The sequence below is a fragment of the Crocodylus porosus genome, unplaced genomic scaffold (assembly GCF_001723895.1).
Source record: "Crocodylus porosus isolate Cpor-Errol unplaced genomic scaffold, CroPor_comp1, whole genome shotgun sequence".
In the NCBI taxonomy this organism is placed as follows: domain Eukaryota; kingdom Metazoa; phylum Chordata; order Crocodylia; family Crocodylidae; genus Crocodylus; species Crocodylus porosus.
Genome location: NW_017728911.1, coordinates 5,203,088 through 5,228,287, shown reverse-complemented (window position 1 = coordinate 5,228,287; position 25,200 = coordinate 5,203,088). Strand labels below are relative to the sequence as shown.

Sequence of the window (25,200 nt, the reverse complement as noted above, 5' to 3'; positions counted from 1 at the left end):
AGCACCACGCATAAGAGAGTATGAGAGATCCAATATTAGCAGAACATCAGCTCACCAAGGTGGCTGCGTGACCACTGACTCCTACTCTGAATGCATCCTCTGTGGGTGGATTCACAATCAAGTATTTGCTTAATGGCTGCCAGAAGGTTTCATTGTGCTAGGAAACTCATTACAATGCACAGGTAACTAGCTGTGGGAAGAGCTGGCCTCGTAATGCTTCAGTGACCAGTGGAAAGATACCTTATCATTGTGGATGGAGGAAGAAGTCTCATTTCCCAAAGACACACACAGTTACCCATGGAATAAATTCCTTCCCTCATCTTCTCCACATCACACACTTTCTTTTGTTGAAGGGAAAAAAAATTGTAAGAATAAATGAGACCACTAAGACTGGGTTATGAAAAGAGACAAATACTATTCTATTCAAGAAGGACAGACAGACTATTGCACATTGAAACCAACAAGGGCTTACTGCCGTGCTTACAAAAAAATTCTGATATGCCAAGATAACTGATAATGAGAGTGCCCTTCAAAAAAAAAAAAAAAAAAAAAAAAAAAGAAAGAAAGAAAAGAAAAGCAAGTTTCCACTAGAAAAGTCTTGAAATATATTCTTGACATTATATGTAAAAATTCCACAATAATGTAACAGTGACATATTTAAATGCCTCAAAGATGCAATACAGAAAGGAGCTAGTTTTCCAAGAAATGAGAACTCTCAGATATTGTTGCCCACTATGCCCAAGAAGTATCCTGAAGATATGGAAAGGGCCCAGTTTTCACTTCACTCATGCTAACGTGATGCTACTGTAAAGCCATTAACACCAAATGGACACAGATGGATTTGGGCTTGACACATACAATGGGACGGGTTATCACAGCAATGTGAGTTACATTTTTTCACTTCCTGACGTGCCCAATTTTGTTGATGTAATGTTGCTATTATTAAAAAAAGAATCTGGTGGGGAGGGGGCTGTATTTTCTTCTTTTAGAAAAAAAATTAGAATAAACAATATTGGACTCTCCCCTTTCTTCACCCCACCCCTCACCTTTGGTTGTATACTCACCCAAAGACAAAGACAGTCTCCAAAATGAGTTGTACCCACCATAAAAATTTCAGTCCTTTGCTGTTTGCAATACTACATAAAAGCAGCTTCATGTTTCCAAGACAGTCCATAACCCATCTGTCACAGGCTTCTACCCACCAGCCCCACATTTCTGCACCTCTACAGTAGAGCAGGGACCAAAGAAGTAAATATTTCAAGCATATTTCTATGCAGAGATCCATCTCCAGGTGGCTAGTCCTAGAGGTATTGGCAGCTGGTGGAGAATGTGGTAAATGCCTCTGCCAACTGTTCCTGGGAGGCAAAATGGTAGCCTACTGACCACTCCAGAGGGGCTATTTACCCCTGCTATATTCCTTCCTCACAGAATCGCTGTTGGGCCAACTGGGGCAGATTCAAAGGGATGTGCTTGTATGTGCACCTTATGGAGGACGACTGGTCCAGTTCAGAAGTTAGTCCCTGTTGCTTTGTAGTACTTTGTGCAAAAAAGGAGCAAAGTCGGCTATAACCACCTGCTTAGGAACACCCCTCCGTAGAGGTCTGGGAGTTCTGGGCACCAGCATGACTAGGAGCAGGTGAGAAACACTCTTGGCAAATGCTTTCACTACAGTCCATCCTGCACCGGCCATGGGGTTTCACCCCTCATGGCACAGGTCAATTGCCCCCCGCAGTCCCACATAATCAAACTTTGCAGCCAAGTCTCCACACCTGGCTGACTAAGCAGCCACGATCAACTGCATGACCAACAGCGAGGCTGACTAGAGAAAAAAATTCTGGGCAAATGCTTTCACTTTGATCCATCCTGAACCAGTCGTAAGGTTTCAACCCTCACGGCCCAGTATGAATGCTCCCAGCAGTCCCACTTAGCCAGGCAAAGTACTTGAGACCCTCGAGGTGACCGAGGTTGTACAAGCCTCATCATCACTGGCCGTTTTGCAGTTCCCCAAGACACTCAATTAAGAAAAACACCAGGTTAGGAGTGCTGGAATCCCCTCCACCCCTGCAGGGTCTGGGGCCCAGCAGCACCCCCATGCCAGAAACTCCATGTCCCCAGGCAGCTCCTTTAAGAGCAACAGCTAGGGCAGGGAGATCACATTGCAGTGGCGACACCTCAGCCAGAGACTGTTCAGTTCCCAGCATGGGCAAGATTGCCCCGTCCCGACACCCCCCAGGCCCTCAGAATCTATGGTCCCCTCCTCCTCCCCTGCAGGGTTTCTTCTGGGCACCAACTCTGCCCATTACACCACAGGTTCTGCATTACCCTTTACCCTGCTTCTCATTTTCCCCCAAAATAAGGGGCTAGAACATTTCTATGCTCTGGTATTCTTAGCTTCTGAGGTGTCCTCTCAAGAGGCTAGAACAGCCTTCAACTTACTTCAGGTGCCAGACCAGTCCCCAGGACAACATAAAAGTGTCCCCAACCAACTATTTTACACCCACTCCCCTGGGCTAAATCTTGCAAGCCCTGCTGGGACACCGATTAATGTCAGTGATGGACAGATCCTTTGTCAGAGCCTTTTGCCATAACAAGTTTGGAAAGACAAAGCAACCCCTTTCCCTCCCCCCACACACATGCACACACCTTTAGCAACTCTGATCTTCAAGAGTGTTCCAAATCCACATGCAAGCACCACACCCAAAGAAAGTTGTGAATGTGGCTATCTGTTAGAAGAGGCCAGCCTCTCCAAACTCAGCTTATTTACTGGGACAGTGGCAGCCGCAGGATTTGAAAAAGTAGGACAAGAAAAAAAATAAATAAAGGAAAGGAGGAAAGATGCCCAGGTGCAGTGACTGTATGGAAAAAAAGAAAAGAGAAGGGGGGAAACATGCACATAGCACAGGAGTGACGGACAGCAAACCCATTAACCGCTTCACTCACATCATGTGACCTTGGGATTCCAGGACCTGTTCCAGTAATATTAAAGGAAGGGGGAAAAGGGTGGGGGCAGAAGTACAGAACAAAGAAAAAGAAATGAAAGGGTGAAGGACCACATGCAGCGGCTTTCTGTGTGGAATAGACTCCATCTGCCACAGTGGAGGCAGCCCCCAGTGTTGCATGGATGACATGCTGGGGAGGGGGCCACCACAGTTGGAGAGAAGGGGAACAGAGAAAATGGGAATATGAGAGTGAACAGTATTTCTCAGTGCATACAGCATAGGATTATCACTCAAGCCAGTTTTTAGTCCCAGCTCTGCCACTGCCCAGCTGGGCTGCCAGAGTTCAAGTCATGCTGCATGCTACAAGTTTCACCATCCAGACAGTAGAGATAAAGATACTGGTTGCTTTGTTAAAGCTCTATGAAGGTATCAGGGATTGTAGGATTTCATTCATGTATCCCCTCTTCCTTCCCCCAAGTGTCATGCTCATCTCAATTTGGTTGTGTGTGAGATGTTTAAAGGTTTTCCTCTCTCCCCTTACCATTTGCACAGCCCCCTCCTCCACCTCTGAGGGTAAACCAATGGCTACCATATGCATTGGAAGCAGAGGGTGCCACAGCACTGTGCTCTATAGCTCAGAGTCCTGTGTGCCCAAGAGGCAGGCTGTACCCTACAGCTGCACCCATGAAAACAAAGTTCTTGGGACACCCATTGCTCTTCCTGGGAAGAACTCAGGCCTGCTCTCTCTCAGGCCCCAGGGCAAAATCTTTAAGGCTGCAAGAAGCCCTGCCTCCTCTGGCCAGGGAATCAATCACTGAAGTTGCATTATGGACATCTGCCTGGTTAATTTACAAGACCCCCCCCCCCGGCCAGGGAAGGAGGATCCAGGGAACTACAGCCTCATCTCAATCCCTGGAAAAATCATGGAGTAGGTCCTCAAGAAAGGAGGATAAGGTGATTAGGGACAGTCCCTATGGATTCATCAAGAGAGCAAGTCACACATGACCAACCTGATCACCTTCTCTGACAAGATGACTGGCTCTGTGGATGTGGGAAGAGTAGTGGACATGATATACCTTGACTTTAGCAAGGCTTTTGATATGGTCTCCCATAACATACACTCAAGCAAGTTAAGGAAGAATGGGTTGGATGAATAGTCTAGAAGGTGGATAGAAAACTTACTGGATCGTCAGGCTCAGAGGGTAATGGTCAATGGTTCAACGTATATAGTTGGCAGCCTATATCAAGTGGAGTGCCCCAGGGGGTCAGTCCTGGGACAGGTTTCTTTCAATATCTTCATCAAAGACCTGGAAGATGGGATGGAGTGAATCCTCATCGAGTTTGCAGATGACAGAGGGCTAGGATTCAGAGGGACCTTGACAAATTGGAGGATTGAACCAAAAGAAATTGCATGAGGTTCAGTAAGGACTACACTTAAGATGGAACAATCCTATGTGCTGGTACAGGCTGGGGACCAACCAGGTAAGCAGCAATTCTGCCAAAAAGGACCTGGGGGTTACAATAGACAAGCAACTGAATATGGGCTGCATTAGTAGGAGCATTGCCAGCAGATCAAGGGAAATAATTATTCCCCTCTACTCATCACTAGTGAGGCCACATCTGGAATATCGTGTCCAGTCAGGACTTCCCCCTACAGAAAGGATGTGGACAAGTTGGAGAGTGTCCAGCAGAGGGCAATGAAATTGTTTCGGGGGCTGGGGCATATGACTTCTGAGGACAGGCTGAGGGAACTGGGCTTATTTAGTCTGAAGAAGAGAAAGGCTCAGGGGCAATTTGATAGCAGCCTTCAGCTACCTGAAGTGGATTCCAAAGAGGAAGGAGCTAGACTGTTCTTAGTGGTGGCAGTTGACAGAACAAGGAGCAATGGTCTTAAGTGGCAGCAAGGGAAGTTTAGGTTAGATATTAGGAAAAAAACCCTCTGTCACTAAGAGAATAGTAAAGCACTGGAATAGGTTACCCAGAGAGCTTGTAGAATCTCCGCCCTTGGAGGTTAAGACCCAGCTAGACAAAGCTTTGGCTAGGATGATCTAGTTGGAGACAGTCCTGCTTCGAGCAGGCGCTGGACTAGATGATCTCCTGAGGTCCCTTCCAACCCTAATTTTCTATGATTCTATGATTTCGGGATGGAATATTGGGCTGGGAGGGGCCCTCCTGCACCACTGCCTAACTCCCTGCATTCATAAGGTATTGTGAACCAAAGGAATTGTTCAGAAATAACCCTCTCCAACCCTCTTCCATGACCACAAGGAACAGCACCAAGCACAGCCTATATAACATGCCAAAAAAGTAAAAGCAGATGCAAGGAGGGCACTGCCAATGCCCTAACAATACAAAGACAGGGAAGCACCTAGGTAATATATGCTTAGAAGAGACTTTCAGGCAAAATACTTTTTCATTCTCTTTAGGTGAAAAGCTATTTAGTACAAGCACTGGACTTGTATGCAGAAGAGGTTCCCAAAGGGCATTGGTCTGTGGCTAGTGTGGCCTTTGCTCTCTTGCTTACGAGGATTGGTTAAAAGAAGGCCCAAGCTCCTCTCTCACATTCCTGCTTCACCCATGGAAAAAGCTGAGGCTCAGGGTGGGACATTTACCGTAGCAATATTCATGCAAATCGGAGCAAGGCCACATCTTCCCATGTCCATTCTAAACTCACTAGACAAATCACTTAGTCTCTGCCCTGCTTTACCCACCTGTAAAGCAGTCTTGTATACCAAGGAAGCAAAGGGCATCTTTCTAACAAGCTGTTATCCTCAGATTCCACCCCCCACCGCCAAATATCTTGAATATCTGTATGATGCCTTAGGGCCGTGTGGGAATGTAATGCCCTAGACTTTGGTTCTCTGAACTTCATGCATGCAAGCCTCCAGCAACAGCCTGAGCCTACTGGTATCAGGCAAGAGACTGAACACCACTTTCAGATGCAAGCAACAGAAATCCCTGCTTACAAAACCCATCCAGCCTTTGATGACACTGGATTTCCATTTGAGTCTTGTAGCAAAAATAAATAAATAAAAGAGGAGCTTCCAAGATCCTAGTTATCAAAGTGTTTCCTCAGCCAAGTCATGCATTTCAGTGAGCACCCACAGCAGCACATCCTTGCCAGGCTGGGGAAGGCTTTGATATGCCTGCCCAGATCTGCTTTGATTAAGGAAGGGATATCGCAAGAGTCATCTCAGACAACTGGCCATAGACTAAGCATCAGTGGAGCCATGCAGCCCCTCTCCACTCTTCCTCTCCTCCCCAAGTCAGCATTTACCTGTTTCTTTCACTAGACAAAGCAGCTTGGCAGTGAATTCAACACTGCCCGTGAAGGCAGGCCCCACATGCCGACACACCATGCCCGCCAGGACGAGAGCAAGTATCCAATAATAGATGCAGAAATTCCTAGAAGCTTGGGTAGGGGGAGCTCTGATGAACAGAGTCCCACTGTGCCTTCTGCCACCACCACACAGCTGCACCCTCCTCCCGCTCCAGTTCCACACATCTCTGCCACGTGCTGCCAAATCCTTCCATCCTCCAGCATAGGACTTATTATTCACAAGGGCCTCTTGACTGGAAAGGCCCCCCAGACATTTCAAATACCACAATCCTTTAATTGGGGTGTTTTCAATTTCTCAAAGAGGAACTGCAGTTTTGTTTTTTTTGACCCTGACATGAAAAATGCAAATGAATCAAGTCACATTGTTCTGCCAACACTTCCCCCTCATTCTTAGCCAGCATGCTGAACTCTCTCAGGAAGAGCCGATTTATTCACAGCTTGAACAGCTCTTTGGCACTAGCTCCATGACACCCAGGCTTCCCTCCCAGCTGGGGACACCAAGTATCAGCAAGGAGAACCTGCCTAGGAGGAGATGAGTCACAAGTCGCTCCAGCACCCCTGCTGGGAGAGGCTGGGACTGCCATAGCCCTGAGCCCCCTTGCACTCCTTCACCTTTCCTTACCTAATTTCATATTTTGAAGCAGGGCCTCATTTCATATTTTGTAATCTCATGTTTCATAGATTGCAAGGCTGGAAGGCACCTTGGGAGATCACTGGGTCCAGTCCCCTGCACCAGGCAGAAAAGACAACTGGGAGTCAGGTGACCATCCAGTCTCCTCTTGAAGATTTCCAGGGTAGGCAATTGCACCACCTCTGGAAGGAGCCTATTTCAGTCTGGACACCCTAGCTGTGAAGAAGTTTTTCCTAATGTTGAGCCTGAAATGGTCTTCCAGGAGTTTGTGACCATTACTCCTGGTTCTCTCCAAGGGTGCCCTGGTGAACAGTTGTTCACCGAGCCCTTAATGTACAGCCCCTATAAGCCAACAGGTAAGCTGCTATCAAGTCCCTCATCAGCCTTCTCTTTTTCAGGCTGAAGAGTCCCAGGTCCCTCAGTCTTTCCTCGTATGGCTTTCTGTGCAGTCTCTGATCATACAGGTGGCCCTTCTCTGGACTCTCTTGAGCTTTACCATGTCCTTGTTGAAGGGCGGTGCCCAGAACTGCACACAGTACTCCAGCTGCAGTCTCACTAATGCCAAGCAGAGTGGAAGAATCACTTCCCCAGTTTTGCCGGAGATGCATCAATTGGTGCATGCCAGGGTATTATTTGTCCTGTTGGCTACAGCGTCGCACTGCCGGCTCATGTTCAAACTGACTGTGGTCTATTATTACCCTCAGGTCCCTTTCATTCATGGTGCTGGTCAGTCTGGTGTTGCCAAGCCTGTAGGTATATAAGGGGTTTTTTTGTCCCCAGGTGGAGCACTTGGCGTTGAATTTCATCCGATTCTGATCTGCCCAACTTGCTAGCCTGTCTAGGTCCACCTGTATCTGCAGCCTATCTTCAAGCATGACTATGCTTCCCCCATAACTTGGTGTCGTTCATGAATTTGGCTAGTGAGCTCTTCACCACCACATCCAAATCACTGATAAAGATGTTGAAAAGCACTGGACCAAGCACCGAGCCCTGAAGGACAGGGCTCTTATGAAGACGAGACAGATTAGTTAGTTAGTACTCTCCGGGTCCTACCCCGCAACCAGCTCCCTACCCACCTAACCGTCTCAGAGTTAAGCCCACAGTCCTCCAATTTTTTCACAAGAACATTGTGGGACACTAGATCAAAGGCCTTTTGGAAGTCAAGGTATAGTGTCAACCTCATCTCCTTTTATGATCAGGTAACTCGCCACCTGGATAAGGGAGAGGAGGTTGGTAAGATAAGACCTGCCCACGATGAAGCCATGCTGGCTGGCATTCAGAATCCTGTTACATACAGACTCCTTGCATATATGTTGGCCAATTATGGGCATATCCTACACATATGGCTATAAATTTAAGACCAGCACTTTTTTTTCCTCTTTAAAACACAACTCACCATGTGTGAAAGTGAGGTTTACATGCAATCAAAGGCTCTCCGGCTGTGAAGCTTGCGTGCAATAATGTTTTCCTGGATCAAATGTCCTGGCAGAGCTCTTGGAGCTGGGTCCCACCACATCTGGCTCGTTTAGTTTGGAGCTTCCTCTATAATCCCACTAAGATGCAACAATCCTTTGCCTTGGCCTCCCAGGTCCCCTCCTGGATTTGGGCTCTGCGTACTGCCTGTACACAAGTAAAGCCTTGTAGCACAGGCACCCTAGCCTCACTCCCCAAGGCCAACGTGTGATGCCTACACATGCACACAGCTCCCCAGTAGTGTGAGCACCCCTTTTCTAAAGGTCCAAGTCATGGATATGATGGGATTATAGTCCACTCATCAGTGACACATGAGAATCGAAAGCAAACAGGCTGAGAATTCCTCACTACAGTAAGTTTTTTTTTTTTTTATAGATGCTGACACAAGAACACACATATTGTACACACACCCACACACACCTGGACACCATTCCCCACTCCCTTGAGCGTACTTCTCTCCTTCATTCCTGCCACTGGTGCCTACCAGTTCCTTCTCAACTTCTCCGCCTTTGTGTTTCTAGAGGGACTTACCAACACCTGGCTTCTTTGTCCTGTTTCTAGAGAAATGTCACTGCTCCCTGCACAAGTTGGGGAAACTGTTTTATTTTCATTCAGCTTCTCCCAAGCTGTCGCCATTATGGCAGCGGCCATTCAAGTTAACAGCCCGCTATTAATGGTCCTGAGACACTGGTGACATCCTGGAATCTTTGTCCAATCGGGCGAGGGGGAAAAGTAAACCAAAAGGACATATTGAACAAGAGACTCACAATCAAAATGAAGCCTACAGATAGAGAGAATCCTCTATATCAAACACTATTTCTAAGCAGTACACAGGCTCCCCAAATCATCACAGCATGGATGTTTCAGAGGTTAGTAATAAATCTAAAAATAAAAAACAAAACAAAAAAGAACCTCAGCAAGCAAGTTTCTGGTCTTTGCTTTGGGATTTGAGTGAGACAGACAGAAAGAGAAGTGATGAAGGAGACAGAGATCTCAGCAAATCATGGGTACATCAGAACCAATAGCTCTAAGATGTTGGCTTCACCACTAGAAAAATTCACTTTTAGCTGTGTGTATGACAACGCTGACAGCCACAGTTTAATTCCAGGGCTGTATTCCCTGTGGGCACTGCAGAGGCATGAGCAAGCCCAGGCTTTGTTGCCTATTTAAAGCCTCATCCACACTGAGGAAATGCAAAAGCAATGGTATTATACTAAGATCACTTTCAAAGCCAAGCAAGGCGGATTGATGCTTCCCCATAGGGAGCAGAGTGAGCACATCTGAAAAACAAGCTAGGGCCTGTCTAGACAAAGAGCATTTCCCCTGCCTCTCCCAAATGCTTCACTGCAGCAGGAACAGGAACATGCAGGAACAGGTAAGTTAGGCATGATGGGAAACATCCCTCCCAGGACATGCCTGGGAAGCTGTGTAGACGTGCCTAGGACAGTTCTTGGCTCCACCACAGGAAGCCTGAAAACACTGGTTCCTCAGAGCTTCCATACTCCTTACTACACAGCCAGGAGCCGAGTCCTCATTAGAGCCAGGCGTTCAAACTCCCACCTTGGGGACAGAGAGATAGGAAGCTTTGTCATGTCTGGCTGCCTGGAACCACAGGCTCAGGGAACAAAGAACTTCCCCGGGGCCCAGCAGGTATCTAGAAGGCTTCCTGGGGATCTGCCTTCTTTCCAGTGCCAGTTTGTCAAGGCCAAGGTGATTCAAACAAAATATTCCTGATTCCAGAAAAAAAACCCCAAAAACGGTAGGTTTTCATTAAACTCTTTCACCCACTAACATCTGATTCGGTCCAGCTGCAAATTAGCTACAGCTTTCCCTCCACCTTGGGGACCTCAGGCAGTTAGAAGGGTACAAACTCATGATTTCAGCACTGAAGGGTTGGGGTCAAGCCTCAGTGATAGTCCTAGCAGGGTATGCTGCATCACCAGAGTGCTTCAGAGGCAGCCAGACACGTCAACTTGGAGCTCTCCTGAAGACCACAGGACCCCAAGCAGGAATTGCACAAGATTCGGAACCAGCTCTGAAAGCTCCTTGGTGAGATGTAAACCTGGCCGCCTGCCTCCAGAGGAGTTGAGTTCATTAATTCATTTGCAAGCAGTACCACAAGAGAGGCCTTAGAAGTGACAGCAACTGGCCTGGTCACTCCCACAACTGTTCTTCAAGCCTATGCTTTGGGAATGTGAAAAACTTAGCTTGTTCTTTTATCTTTATATATCTATAAAGACACATAAATATAGATAAAACAATGAGCTAAGTTTTTCACATTCCCAAAGCATAGGCTTGAAAAACAATGCTAAAAACCTCAAGTTGGCAACACTTCATATTGCATATGAAGGCTTCCCCCTACATGCCCATTCCCTCCCCAGCCCATATCAGAAAAGAGAGTAGGCAATATGAGAAGCAACCCCCTACTCCAACACACCCCACAATCTTGGTAAAAACTGCAGTGAAATCAGAGCTGCTGAGATAAAACAAGGTTTTGATTTGCAGCTACCGACTTGGGGCCATGCTTCTGTCCCACCATGTGGGACACATAGTCGTCTACTATATCCCGAGCGGCAGGATCAGAGGCTACATCAGGCTGGGTTAGATTTCCAATGCAATCCACAACACAGTGGAGAGCAGGGTTGTGCTCCTGCCTTGCCTCCCTGAGCTGGCGGGTTCAGAGGGAATGGAGATCGCAGATGAGAAGGCAGCTCCAGCAATTGGGAACTGTTTATTTTGCACCACAAGGCTGTGCTTAGTATGCAATTTATTTCCAAGGAGTGCTCATTAGCCCCGATTGTGCAGTGAAAACCATGAGCAAAACCTAGAATATTCTGTCAAACAATGGCTCCAAGCACAGAGACAAAGAGAAGGCGAAACAGGAAATCATCATCAAAGCTCCTGTTGCAATGGTTGGAGCCTCACATTCCAGCTCATAACCTCCGTCTTATTCAGATTTCTCCCTCATGCTCCGGCTCTGATAAATAGATGGGTGGGAGGTGAGGAAACTAAGGGACTTAAATGGTCCTTTGCTCTCTGAATGCCTTAGTCTTTTTGCTGGCAGTGCTCCTGTATGGCATGGGTGTGTTATCCCTACTTTTCACACTAGAAACCAGCTGGCTCAGTGGTCTGTTCCAGGTCACACTGGAAACACGGCCAAACTGAGAACTGAACTCTGGGTTCTGGAGTTCCCAGATGACGGCCCAAACCAGTTTCTGCTCCTCTCCCCCTACAAGGTAAAGGGGTCATAGGTGAACAGTAGTGGGGAAAGGAAGGCAAGGGAAGGACTGAGGCAGCAGCAATGGAAAGCTTGAAGATCCTACCATGTGGAAGAGGGTGGCCAGGGATGGCACAAACCCAACTAGTGCCCTTTAAACTCACAGGGAAGCTTTATCCTAAAGTTTTCTTCCTTCCTAGGAAAGCTGCACAGGGGTACATGGCTGGGAGCACCAAAAAGTATACAGGGTAATGCCAGGACTGGGGGGCACCGAGATAAAGGGGAGGTGGCACAGGTGACTAGTAGGTGGGGCATGTGTCCCCCCTGAGATTGGCCCCTGACTTGGCGCCACTCAGGACAAGGGAGTTTTTTTGCCGTGCGGGCTGGCGGAGTGTTGGGGAGAGGAGGCACGAAGCCATGGCATAGAAGTATAGGAGTGCATATGGGGCTTTGGGCTTGCCCCTGGGCCTGCCCACAAATTGTGTCCCCCAGACCCACGAGGCACCAGTCACCCCTGGGAGGTGGGCTGCAACAGGGACCAATAGTCTGAGCCCATTCCCCACTTTGAACTCTGGCAGTGGTTCCCAACCTTTATTTTCTGCGACGCACTGCTGCGAGTGGAGTGTGGCAGTGATCTGTGGGCAGGGGAGCTCCTGGCACACGGCACAGCTCATCTTTTGTGTGCAATGCCACAAGCATTGCCCCCATGACCCCCATTTGGGTCACAACCTGGGATTGGGAACTGCTGATCTATGGATTAAACTGAGGCACTTCTCTATGGATCACTTCCATCTCCTGGCAGAAACAATGCAAGGGCATGGCTCCCAGCTTTCTGCTGGCTCTACTTTTATGAATCCCAAACAAGGCAGTTTCTACCACTTCCCCTTGAAGACTCCTCCTCCCACGTCCAACAGCCCCACACTACTAGGCAGAATTCCTAAGCTTCAACTTGAAACATCCTTGAGCTTCCTGCCACCATGACTAACTGAGATCCTAGCCACTACCTTGAAGCACTCCTCTCCCTTCTAGACTCATTCTGCCCTTGCCTGAACTAACTCTGAGCCAATATATTTAACTCTTTTAATCTTAGACCCCAGTTATTTGCTCCAGGTCTCTTGATCTTCTTTTATTGGTCTCTGAACTCCTTCCAGTTCAGAAGAAGCTAACTCCAGGCACTACAATACCAAACTAGCAAATTGCACCCAGGTATTGTGAACAGCTTTGTAACTGTGATCCCTCCTCCTAGGTACAGCCCCACAATATGGGGCTGCTCGAGCAGGGAACCTAGAGGACTCATCCTCAGAATCTGGAAACACCAAGCCACAAGCTCTCCTGGCCCCAAAAAGAGATCCTGACTGAAGATGAGCTCCCATGTATGGCCAAGTGGCCCCTTTTGGGGACATCTGGTTCCAGACATGAACATTGCAGATGAGGTGGTCTGCTGTAGCTCCTGTCATGTGCATTGGTGGAAGGAAAGAAGAGAAGCTGAAGTGCACACTTCCCAACTTGCACTACAGGAGAGAGGATCCCTGTACAGGCAATAAGCCACCCACACAAATTGACTGAATCTGTTTTTTCTACTCTCTTTGCCCTGTTGCCAGCTTTTACCTCATTAATCTTCATGAATTTCATTTTTCCCCATGCCACATCTCCTATCTGGTACCTTCCCTCTCCCTCAATAGCCTCTCTGGTCCATGTTCAACCAACAGGCAGGTGAGTGCAGCTAGGAAGATGCCCACTTCATCAGGACCCACCTCAGCCTTTCAGAGACCTTAAGGGGGAGGCCCAGCCTAAGGCTGCTAATGAGAAGGATTTCAATTGACCAGGCACAGCGATTTATCAGTTAATAAATGTTAAGAGCAAGTCCATAAATCACATGCATAGGACGTGACCTAGACAGGGGGCTTAATAAGTTAGCAGAGGGTTTTTATTTAAAAGCTATTTGTCCGGAAACTGCAATGCAGAAGAGTCAAATAACTCTTAAGAAAACAGCACAGCTAGAGTCACAGAGAGGAGGAAGAGCTTGATATTTACTTCTAGGGAGGCCAGGCCTGGAAAAGCCATGCTCTTCCAGCTTACCACAGGCAGTCCTTCTGGGAAGGGCCAGGCTGAAGGAAATTTTCAGCTGATCCCCTACTCATGCACCCAAACAGCCAGTCCCTCTCAGGGAGGTCAGCTCTGGAGAAGATACAATCACCCCAGCCAGTATTTCTGGGAGAGTTCAATGCTAGAGAGCTATAAGCACTTTTAAACTGTGTACTTGAGCCATGGGAAAAATATCAAGGCATTGCATACAGGTCAATGAGGTGTTTGTTTGTCAACCACATCCCATGTGGGATCAGCCAATTAGCACGTGTGTTATTTGGATCAAAGAACTTTGGAGGAGACTGAGCACAGCAAAAAGGACACGCAACTCTCAGTTCTTGCGGAAAATGTTTTCAGATGCTTTACTTCCTGACCCCAGCAGACACATTCTTTTAAAAGGAGCCCCAACTGCCTTTGCCAGGATAGAAAGCAAATGCTTGAAATGCTATCTGCTGCCCAAGGTGGACTAGAAATCCAGATAGAATAGCATTGCCCTGGCCTCTCCCCTTCCAGCCCTCAGGCCATTGCCTGCTGGAATATTTGAAGATGGTCAAAGCACATATAGACCTGGCAACAGAGTTAGGACAGCTGGGTTGTCTCTTACTTGCAGCCTGACCCTGGGCAATTCTCTTCTGAAATCTCTCTGAGGCCAAAACTCTCTCTTGCTCTTGCATCTACACACAATGCTTAGTTGGAGCCATCTGATCCCACTGCCTCCCACGATGCTTAACAATGCAGTAAAATACTGCACCGTCCAACAGGACGTGTGGTTCTCTCTATTTTGCACTGTCAGACAATGGGGCACCAGCCAATCAGAGCAATCCCATGTTTGGAAACAATGGCCACCATAGCTGGGTGCTCAGCCACAAGCCAGAGCACCAAGCCTGTGGAGCTTTGCTCCAGAAGAACATACATTCCCACCACTTTTGCTAAGGGAGGATCTTTATTAACTGTCAACATCACACCTTATGGGAGAGCATAACTGGAAAGGACCTCATAGGCTATCAAATCTAGTTTTCTGCCATCACAGCATGTATTTCTGTTCACAAATTTATCAAGGTCAGACTACTTGAGTCTCTTGCCCTCACTATCCTGGACTGGCCTTCTGATACAACCTGCTCCTCAGTTAGCAATAGTCTTTTAATATATCACCTCAACTATGCATGACCAGTCTATCCCCATAGGTCCTATGCCAGCTTTTGTCCTTAAGAATATATTCCCCCTCCTTGGTGTCTACCCTCCTGATGGTTTTAGGCAGCAATCATATTCCTGCTCAGCCTGAACTTGTGTAGAAAAGGCAAGCCAGTTACTTCTGTGACCTCTCATATAGCAGGTTTAAGTGGCAATAGGGAAATGGAAAAAGGGCAGCATAGCACACACACGCAGCACGAACTCCACCTATGGCATAGGTCTTGGTCAGGTCAGGGACGTGAGAAAGGAGAGGCAAATGACACACTGTGCACAAATTCCATGTCACACTTCTAGCTTTCAAGCATTTCAGGAGCTCTCTCCCATTTGTAATTTAGCCAATTCAGTGGCTGCAATAAAATGGCCTCTCACGGCTGAAGGAGCTGGCTGCCAGCTCACCCGACAGAGGGAGAGCATCTCCCAGACTAGGCCCCCAGGTCCTGGCCACAGAGTGAAGGCAGAAGCAAATCACGGAGCTGCCTCACAGCACACTGAAGGGCTCCCATGACACCCGGCTCTTGAGCTGTTACCAGGTGAGATCATCCGCTCTACGGACGTCAGGGGTTGTTCCACAGCCTTCCTCTCATGCTGTCCCTCTATGCAGCATCTTTCTTAAGCTCCCTATGGATGGGGTACATGTGTCTGGTCAGCAAAGCCCTTTGCTTTTCTTCTGTATCCAAGTTAAACAACCTTAACACCTGCCTTCCCCTTCGCCCCAAACGTACCCTTCACCCACCACCCCAAACTTACACCAGTATCTCTCTCTCTCTGTCATCAAATCATAGAAAAACAAGCCTGGAAGGGACCCCAAGAGGTCACTAAGTCCAACTCCCTGCTCATCCCCGTCTAAACCATTCTGAACATGCGAATGTCACTTCTGAAACAACCCTCACATACAACGACCTAGTATAACAGCAGAAACTCCCTTGCATTTACCACAGGTAAAGCAAAGGGACAAGGGCACTGTGAATGTCCTGCCACTGCAAGGACAGGAAGCAGCTTGTTCAAATATGCTCACGAGATCCAAGGAACAGCACCATATTCCCGGGTACAGGGGAAGGCAAAAACCCCAGCAGTCCACACCAACCTGGCCATGAGGTAAAAATTCCTTCCTAGTCCCAAACATGATGAATGGCCTGACCCCAAGCAGGGGAGCAAGACCCTGTTGCTAGGAACCTCTGGGTTTTGCAAGTCCCAGCGACACACCACCACACCCAGGCAAAATCTCCGGCCTGGGCTGCAGCCAACACCAGTAGCAATGTGGGGGGGGGCAATTTTTTCCTGGCTCCATTGTGGTGACCAGAAGCATTGGATAGCCAGACACCTTCCACTCTGCGCTTCAACCTGAAATCCTTCAGAAAGGGATTAGATCTGTACAATAAGAGATCTCCAGAATTAATGCAATTAATCCTTCATGCTTCCAAGGTTAAAAGCCAGCCTATTGTGGGTTAACTTATGAGACCTCCACCAGGGCAGTGTTTTACACTGAAGGAGCACGAAAACCCACAGAATCGTCTGGTTCCAGCTCCTGCTACACCCTGGATGCCAGACTGGATGGGTCCGACGCTGCCTGCCTGGGAACACAGATGTTTTTATACATACAAGGAGCGCACAGCTCAAAAGCTTTCTTCAGTGCCAGCCTCCTGGGGCCCAGTTCTCCACTACCTTGCACCTGATATCATCACAGCCTTTCAGTGAAGCCTGCTGGGGAGTCTCTGCCTCCTCACACCCAGAGAAGCAGCACCGTACCTAGGCTTCAGGTGGCCCCAGGCAAACTGTTAGTATCAGGCCCCACTTTGCTAGAGATAACAACAACAACAAGACAATGGAAAAAAATTACCATTTTCAGGCCCCCTTTCTGTCCAGGCCCCAGGCAGCTGCCCTGTTTGCCCATGCCTGTGTCTGCCCCTGCATAGAAGTGAAGGTTTGAGCACTCATCAGGGTGCAAGCATGCCCTCAGCTAGGAGCTGTCCCTTCCACCCCATCCCCCCCAGTGACACAGAATCACCATAAGCTCTTTTTTGCGCACCGCAGGATGAAGCACCCTGTACCATCACACCAGACTCAGTATCAGTCCCAACAGGCTTAGCAGACAACCATAGTGCTGGTGTGTCCTGAAGAGGTGAGCTCATGGGTATGGTCAAAGCATGTGATGCCCCATTTTCAACAGATTTCACACCTCTTTCCCCTAGGGAACAGGAAACCGCTGGGTCCCCAGGAACACATTACTGTGCAGGCAATGCCCTGCTGGAGCTTTGCAACAGGTATGAACCTCTTGCAGCCCCAGCAGAGCCTGCCAAGCTGCAAGGTCCTGCAGACAACACAGGCTCAACTGTAGCTACCACCCCCACTCTCCCTAAGACAAAATACAACATGTTTGTCATGGGAGACTCTATCCTGAGGGGGCAATCTGCCACTCTGCCCCCTTAGCCCAGAAAGTCTGCTGCTTCCCAGGAGCCTGAACCCAAGACATTACGGAGAAGATCCCTAAGCTCCTCCAGTCCCCTGACCACTACCTTATGCTCCTTATCCATGTGGGCACAAATGACATGGCTCAGAGCGCTCCCAGCTGGGTCATGAAGCACTACAGGGATTTGGGAGCAGGGTTTAAGGGGTTGGGGCACAGGTGGTGTTTTTCCTTGATCCCCTCAGTTTCAGGCTACGGGCTGAGGAGGGAGAGGAGAATCAAGGCAGTAAACCAAAGACTGCGGCGCTGGTGTCATTGGAAATGCTTTGGCTTCCATGACCACAGCCCATTCTTTGGCGAAAGAGGCAGCAAGCTGCTGAGAAGGGACAGCCTTCACTTCTCTCCACTGGGGAGAAGGCTCTCCTCAGTCAGTCTGGCTGATCTGCTCCACGGGGCTTTAAACTAAGCCTGCCAGGGGATGGGAGACTACCACCACTACTGGCCCACTGAGCAACCTTTGCAAAGTCAGCAGACCAAGGCATTTAAGGGAGCCCACCCCTGCCCCAGCCCTGGAATGATCTGTGGGCAAGGCAAGGGCCCCCAAGGGGACACTTGCCTGCCTGTACACTAATGCCAGGAGCTTGGAAAATAAAACAAGAGGAACTTGTCCTCCTGCTTAACACAAATTACGATGTCGTAGGGATAATGGAGACCTGGTAGGACTCCACCCATGACTGGGCCAGAGGTATAGATGGCTATACCCTGTACAGGAGAGATCGAGTGGACAAAAGGGGTGGGGGTGTAGCTCTCTCTGTCAAGGAAAGCTACATGTCCCTGCAAGCCGACATAGGCGCCCAGGGTGGACGACTGGAGACCCTCTGGGTTAAAATCTGTGGGGAACACAGCACAGGGGACACAATGGTGGCAGTTTACTACAGATCTCCGACCCAGGATCCAGAGCTTGACCAGGAGTTCACCAGGGAATTGGCTGAAGCCGCACACTCCTGGTGCATGGCTGTCATGGGAGACTTCAACTACCAAGACATCTCATGGGAAAAGCGCTCAGCTAAATCCGAACGGTTGCTAAGCTTTCTCTCATGCATGGATGACCTCTATCTGATGCAAGAAGTCTACGTGCCAATGAGAGGTAAAGCACTGCTCTACCTGATACTGGTAACAGGAGCCGACCTAATCAGTGATCTAACTATTGAAAGGAAGCTGGGTGACAGTGACCACAAGCTGATCACCTTCACCATCTGCCGTAAAGTTGGAAGTTGGTCAGTAATACAGAAGTCCTCAACTTCAGGAAAGCTGACTTTGACAAGCTCAGGAAGCTTGTCAGTGAGGCCCTAAAGGGCTACAACCCAAAGGGGAGGGGAGTTCAGGAAGAGTGGTTGCTCATCTAGGGAACGATCCTGAATGCACAAGCAAAGTCCATCCCGTCGCAGAGGAAAGGCAGCAAAAGGGCACAGCAGCCCGCTTGGCGCTGCAGGGAACTAGCAGACCTCCTGCATCTAAAAAGAAAGACCTACAAAAGATGGAGGACTGGATCCACCTCCAAGGAGGAATACTCTGCACTGGTCCGGTCCTGCAGGGAACAAACCAGGAAAGCAAAGGCTGCAACTGAACTCCAACTAGCTACAAGTATCAAGGACAATAAAAAGTCCTTTTTAGATATGTGGGGAGCCGGAGGAAAAGCAAGGGCAACAGTGGACCCCTGCTAAACCAGATGGGGCCACTGACAACTGATGCCCAGGAAAAAGCCAACTTACTAAATGGGTACTTTGCATCAGTTTTTCACCAGTCCCATGGGACACCCCTGCCCACTGTGCATCAGGGAGGTCCGGGTGAGGGAGATTCCTTACCCTCCATCAATGCTGACCTCATGAAAGAACACCTTGACAGGCTAGATACCTTCAAGACAGCCGGCCCTGAGGGTTTACACCCCAGAGTACTCAAGGAGCTGGCGAGCATCATAGCCCAGCCCCTGGCGCGGATCTTCGAAAACTCCTGGTGCTCTGGTGTTGTGCCCGAAGATTGGATGAAGGCCAATGTGGTGCCTATCTTCAAGAAAGGGAGCAAAGTGGATCTGGCAAACTACAGGCCCATCAGCCTGAGCTCTATCCCAGGAAAGGTCTTAGAAAAAATTATCAAAGAGGCCATCATTAACAGACTGGCCGACAGCAACATCCTAAGGGATAGCCAGCATGGGTTTGTTGCGCGTAGATCTTGCTTGACCAATCTTATTTCCTTTTACGACCAGGTGACCTATCACCTGGATAAGGGAAAAGAGATTGATGCGTTCCATCTTGACTTTAAAAAAGCCTTTGATCTGGTATCCCACGATCACCTCTTAGCAAAAGTGGCTAACTGTGGCCTTGCCTTCACCACGATCCGCTGGCTGGGAAATTGGCTCCGTGGTCAGACCCAAGGGGTGGCGGTTGATGGAAGTCAGTCATTGTGGTGCACTGTGACCAGTGGGGTCCCTCAAGGCTCTGTCCTTTGGCCTATACTATTCAATTATGTGGACACTGGTATCAGAAGCAGACTGGCCAAGTTTGCTGATGACACCAAATTTTGGGGTAAAGCATTCACACCTGAGGACAGGATAGTGATCCAGGCTGACCTGGACAGGCTCAGGAAATGGGCAGATGAGAACCTGATGGTGTTCAACACTGAAAAATGCAAGGTTCTCCTCCTTGGGAGGAAAAACCTGCAGCATGCTTATAGGCTAGCTAGCACTATGGACGAAAGGGACTTGGGGGTCATGACTGACCACAAGATGAAAATGAGCCTGCAATGTGATGCTGCAGCTAGTAAAGCCAGCAAAACACTGGCTTCATCCATAGATGCTTCTCAAGCAAATCCCAGGGCATCATTCTCCCATTGTACTCGGCCTTGGTGAGGCTGCAGCTGGAGTACTGCATCCAGTTTTGGGCTCCATGATTCAAAAAGGATGTGGAGAAGCTTGAGAGAGTCCGGAGAAGAGCCACGCACACGATCAGAGGTCAGGAAAACAGACCTTATGATGAGAAGCTGAGAGCTATGGGACTGGCTCAGGGGTGATCTGGCGGCCACCTATAAGTTTATCGGGGTGCTCACCAGGATCTGGGGGAACGTCTGTTCATTAGAGCACCCCAAGGGATGGCAAGATTGAACGGTCACAAACTCCTCCGTGACCGTTCCAGATTGGACATAAGGAAGAATTTCTTTACTGTCCGAGCCCCTAAGGTGTGGAATAGCCTGCCATCGGAGGTGGTTCAAGCACCTACTTTGAACGCCTTCAAGAGACATTGGGATGTTTATTTTGCTGGGATCCTACGACCCCTGCTGACTTCCTGCCCCTGGGGGAGGGGGCTGGACTCGATCTTCCGAGTCCTGATGTCTACGAAATCTATGAAATTATTTGGCTGTTCTGACTCAAGAGTAGTGAGCAGGGAAAGCAACAACCTCGTAACAAGCTAATGGGGCTCCACAGCTATTCCCTCAGTCCACTTACACAGTGATTCTGAAGACAGATGGTCCCATCATCATCTTCCCCAACCTCCAGTCTCACACAAGCCAGAGACTCTCATTCAGCAATCCCTGCACCTAGCTCACAGCCCACATGGCCAAATCTCACAACAGCTGGTCTTTATTTATTTATTTATTTTTAAAGCTTCTGCCCCTAGAATCAGGCAATTCCATGCAAATTCCCATAGAAATGTACTTTGTCTTTTTTTAACCATCGCAGTTCCAGAGAGAAATCGAGACAGACAGACATACACATGGGTGTTTTTGGTTAAGACTGTGATTTAGGGGGAGACAATTTCTGAGTTCTGCCTGTTTTTGGCAGCAATACTAATTTCTGTTTGAAATATACTGGGTCTTGTCTTCCTGTTATCTGGCACCAGAGGAAGGAGAAAGCCAAAATCCATCCTCTGAACCACACACTACCATAGCAGCCATGCCAGAACTAAATTTCCCTTGGTTTCAGTTTTTTTTCCTTCCCACTCTCCCCCCAAAACTCAGCTTGATTTCTTCAGCCGACCTCAGAAATCAACACGGTAGAGGGCAGATGAGAAAGGCAGAAGAAACACAGTTACAAAGAGGAATCACGTGTGAGCATTCTGCACATTAATGATGAGGTATATGTCACTTTGATGGACAAAAAAAATCTCAACACACTACCAACTCCAAACAGCGCTGCTATAGTGATCTCCACACCCCACCCCCTTGCAGAAGGAGAAAAATCTCCTAATTCCTCCAAAGGCCTAGACTGTGAGAGAAAAACAAACAAACAAAAACCTTTGCATTATTTTCAAGGGCATTATTAAGACAAATTATAGAAAATGATATTGGAAGCATATCAGTGGAGCTAGTCAAAACAGTGGAGTCCCACCCAGGCCCAGACTCATTATTGTCTAAAAAGGACAGAGATTGCTTTGATGGAAATATCATTTACTGCACAAACATGTGATTCCAATGGGTTTAAGATTAGTGTCATCCTCACCCAGCTGCCATCCCTTGTTAACCCGTTGTGAACAAGCCTAGTCACCTACAGAAAGTGGTGGTGTTTTCTTCATAAAAATCATGCCTGTGAAAAACATACATCTTAGAGAAGAAGATGCACTGTTCTCCAGACTGAAGTCTTTTTTTCAGCCACAGTACAGGAAGAAAAATAGCAGGCCCATTTCCCTCAACTGGACTGTACTGGGGAGCTATTCACCAGCTCAACCTGAAGATCTGGGTCTATTACCAGCTTTGCCACTCATCTACTATAAAAACATGGGTAAACCTTCCCTGTTCCTATGCCCCACTTAGTTTGTTCTTTAGGATAGAGGGCTGTCTCTTACTAGGTATATGTACAGCACCTAGCACAAAAAAGCACCAATCTAGACAGGTGCCTCCAAATGCTTGGAGAACAGACATGAGTGTTTGTTTGCTCACTAGAGCCTGGCTGTACATTCTGGTAAGATATTACAAGGCTGAATATGAGAGCTGAGACTAGCAAATCAGTATGTTATTGCAGAGCTGCTCAGAGCCAGCTTGTTCTGCCTACTCCCAACAGATCTGTTAAAACTGCTCACCAATATCAGCACTGACATGGACTCTGCAGACTGGTTAAATTCAACTCTTACATCATCCCTTGAAACAATGCAGGGAGACATTTCTTGCAGACACAGTGTGAGACATCACACATCTCCACCCTAAAAAAGCAGCATGCACTCTCCCCTACCACACTTCTGCAGGCCCTGGATACTGCAACTACCAACTAGCAGACCAAATGCACCCCAAATCCTGCCCCTATCTGTCACGGAAGCGCAAGGAATCAAACTCCCACCTAAGCAAGTTGGGGACATAGTGTAATCAAGCAGCAACTAGTCCTCAAGCCAGATAACAACAGGAAGGCCAGGTTAGCACAAACAAAGTGAGTCTAGGTCTTACCTTGGTAGATACACAAGACTCTAGGTAGGGGCTTCAGGGGGATGCAGCCTGGGTTTTTTTCCTGTTTGCGAGCTTCTTTTGCCTCAGCTCTCCTTGGCACAGCAAGGTCTTCTATAAGAGCCAAGGTGCTGAGGATGAAAGGTTGCTCCTTCAGTTCTCCAGAAACTGAGAACAGCATATGGCTCTCAGGTGCAGAAGACTGGGGTGAGATAAAATGCAGGAGAGACAGTGTAAGCATGTAAACTGAACCACAGGGCCAGCATCTGACTAGCATGAACGGGGCAACTGTGGTGAGGTGCTACTCCTTGTTCATGCTGTGTGAGTGCCCTACAACCTATCCAGATTTGCGCATCAAGAAGGTTGACAATTAGATAGGTGCCCCCTCACCTTCCCCTCCAAGTACTAGATGCATTTCTTTAGAACATTTTGTTATATACATAAGGAACTCCCCCATCCACCAGCCAAAACTGCTTCACATGCTTTTCTGCCTAGAAAGGGAGCACATTGCTTAATGAATTTCTAGAAGCTGTTCAGATGCTAAAGAAATGAGCATGGAATGAGGAGTTCTACTGACTACCATACTCCCTCACACTGCCAGGCCCACAAATACCCTTTACACTGGATATGTGCAAATAGCTGCCTCTGCTTTTATAGGCAAACCGCCCCATGTCTAAAGATACACAGGCATATTCACATACTAGTAATTATCCATTCAAAATGCTCCCAGACCTGCAAATAATCTAGTGTTAGGACACAGTCCATTTTATGTATGCAGGCAATCCTTGACTTACAACATTTCAATATACAAAGTTTTGCACTTACAACCTTTATAAATTGACACACAGTTTCAACTTTCTGACATCAGTTTCGACTTTACTATGCTTGATTCGATGAAACACCATGCTAGCGAACAAGTTTGCTGTGTGGCCCATCTCCCTGGAGAACATCTGTCCAAACTTCCTTGGACACTTTCTTTAAGAAAGCAGACAAGACTCCAGAAAAACCTGCAGCCATGACTCCTGAGAAGACTCTAGCCAAGAGCCCTTCAAAAAGTCCAGCAAAGTCACCTCAAAGAAGTCCTTCCAAATTAATATGATTGCTATTTACAATATAAATACATTAAAGTAGCTATATTATTCATCTAAAATTGATCAAGTACAAAATGCTGGGGTATTTTTGGTGAAAATAGGGTATTGGAGCTTGGTTCAGGAAACAATCCCCCATTTATAATATTGTTTCTTATGAGAAAATTGGTTCCGAATTACAACATTTCAACTTTAGACACTGTTTTTAGGAACCAATTGTATTGTAAGTCTGGGGACTGCCTATACTTCACCCTCAAATGTAAGAAAGCTGCCTACTGGGGCAGGCCCGACAGAGAGTAGGAGATAGGTTTCTAGAGGATTTAAGGATCTCTTAGGTTAGGGTAGAGTCCATGTCTCTGTTGTGAAGCACTGCATAGCACTAGCCTATAGGAATGGAACCCAAGTCTCCCAGGTTACCTCTGCTGCTGGATGACCCTGGGCATGTGACTGCATAGCTTTGGCATAGGTTTCCCCATCCACAGAACTGACATAATGACCTCCTTCATAGAAGTGCTTTGAGATCTGTGGGTGAAGAAGCATGGGGCTATAACTGCTACAGCAATCATGTCCCTGCCTCAATCAGGGGAGAGGAAACAGCTGGCCATAAATAAAAAAAAACAACAAAACCAAACAAACCACACACCAAACCACAGCGCAAACACGGTTTAGCAGAGAGAAACATATTTGATGCAGACCGGGTCAGAACATCAAGACTGCTCTGTGCCTATTAGGCCTGGAGCTCTGAAGGGGACGCAGCAGGCCTATGCACAGGACAGCACTGTGCTGCTTGTAAATGCTGCAGCAGTGGCCTCTGCAAGGCGTGTTGTCAGATGTGCATGCCTTTGGATAGACTACTTCTATTCCAATGTCACCCTGGGCTGAAGAAAGGTATCAACCCTGTAGAAGTCCTGGTTATGCTAAGCTATAGCAAAGCTAAGGTGCCGGAAACAGCAGCTGAAACGCTCACAGAATCATAGAAGTCGGGTCAGAAGGGACATTGTAGATCTTCAAGTCCGATCCCCTGCCACCTGGGCAGGAGAAAAACACTGGGCTCAAATGATCCTAGCCAGGTAGGCATCAAGCCACCTCTTAAAGACCCCCAGGGTAGAAGCCAGCACCACTTCCCTTGGAAGTTGGGTCCAGATCCTAGCTGCCCAGACTGTGAAGTAGTTCTTACGGATATCTGATCTAAACCTACTCTCCAACAACTTGTGGCTGTTACTCCTTGTTATGCCAGGCGGCGCTAGGGGAAACCAGGTCTCTCCCAAACCCTTCTGGTCCCTTTGCTTGTGAAGGCTGAACAGGTGCAGGTCCCGCAGTCTCTCATTGTAGGGTCTGCCCTGTTGTCCCCGGATCATGCGGGTGGCCCTCCTCTGGCCCTCTCAATGTTGTCCACATCCCTCCTGAA

General features: G+C 48.0%; 1 protein-coding gene across 3 annotated transcripts in view; it reads right to left on the bottom strand.

Moving 5' to 3' along the window:
* The window catches only part of LINGO1 (leucine rich repeat and Ig domain containing 1), a 408,267-nt gene extending 385,361 nt beyond the window's left edge, over positions 1–22,906 (bottom strand). For all 3 annotated transcript variants that reach the window (XM_019533347.1, XM_019533346.1, XM_019533349.1), the window contains exon 1: positions 22,708–22,906. The gene's annotated coding sequence lies outside the window, so the exon portion shown is untranslated. The remainder of the gene's footprint in view (positions 1–22,707) is intronic.
* Positions 22,907–25,200: the final 2,294 nt, after the last annotated feature.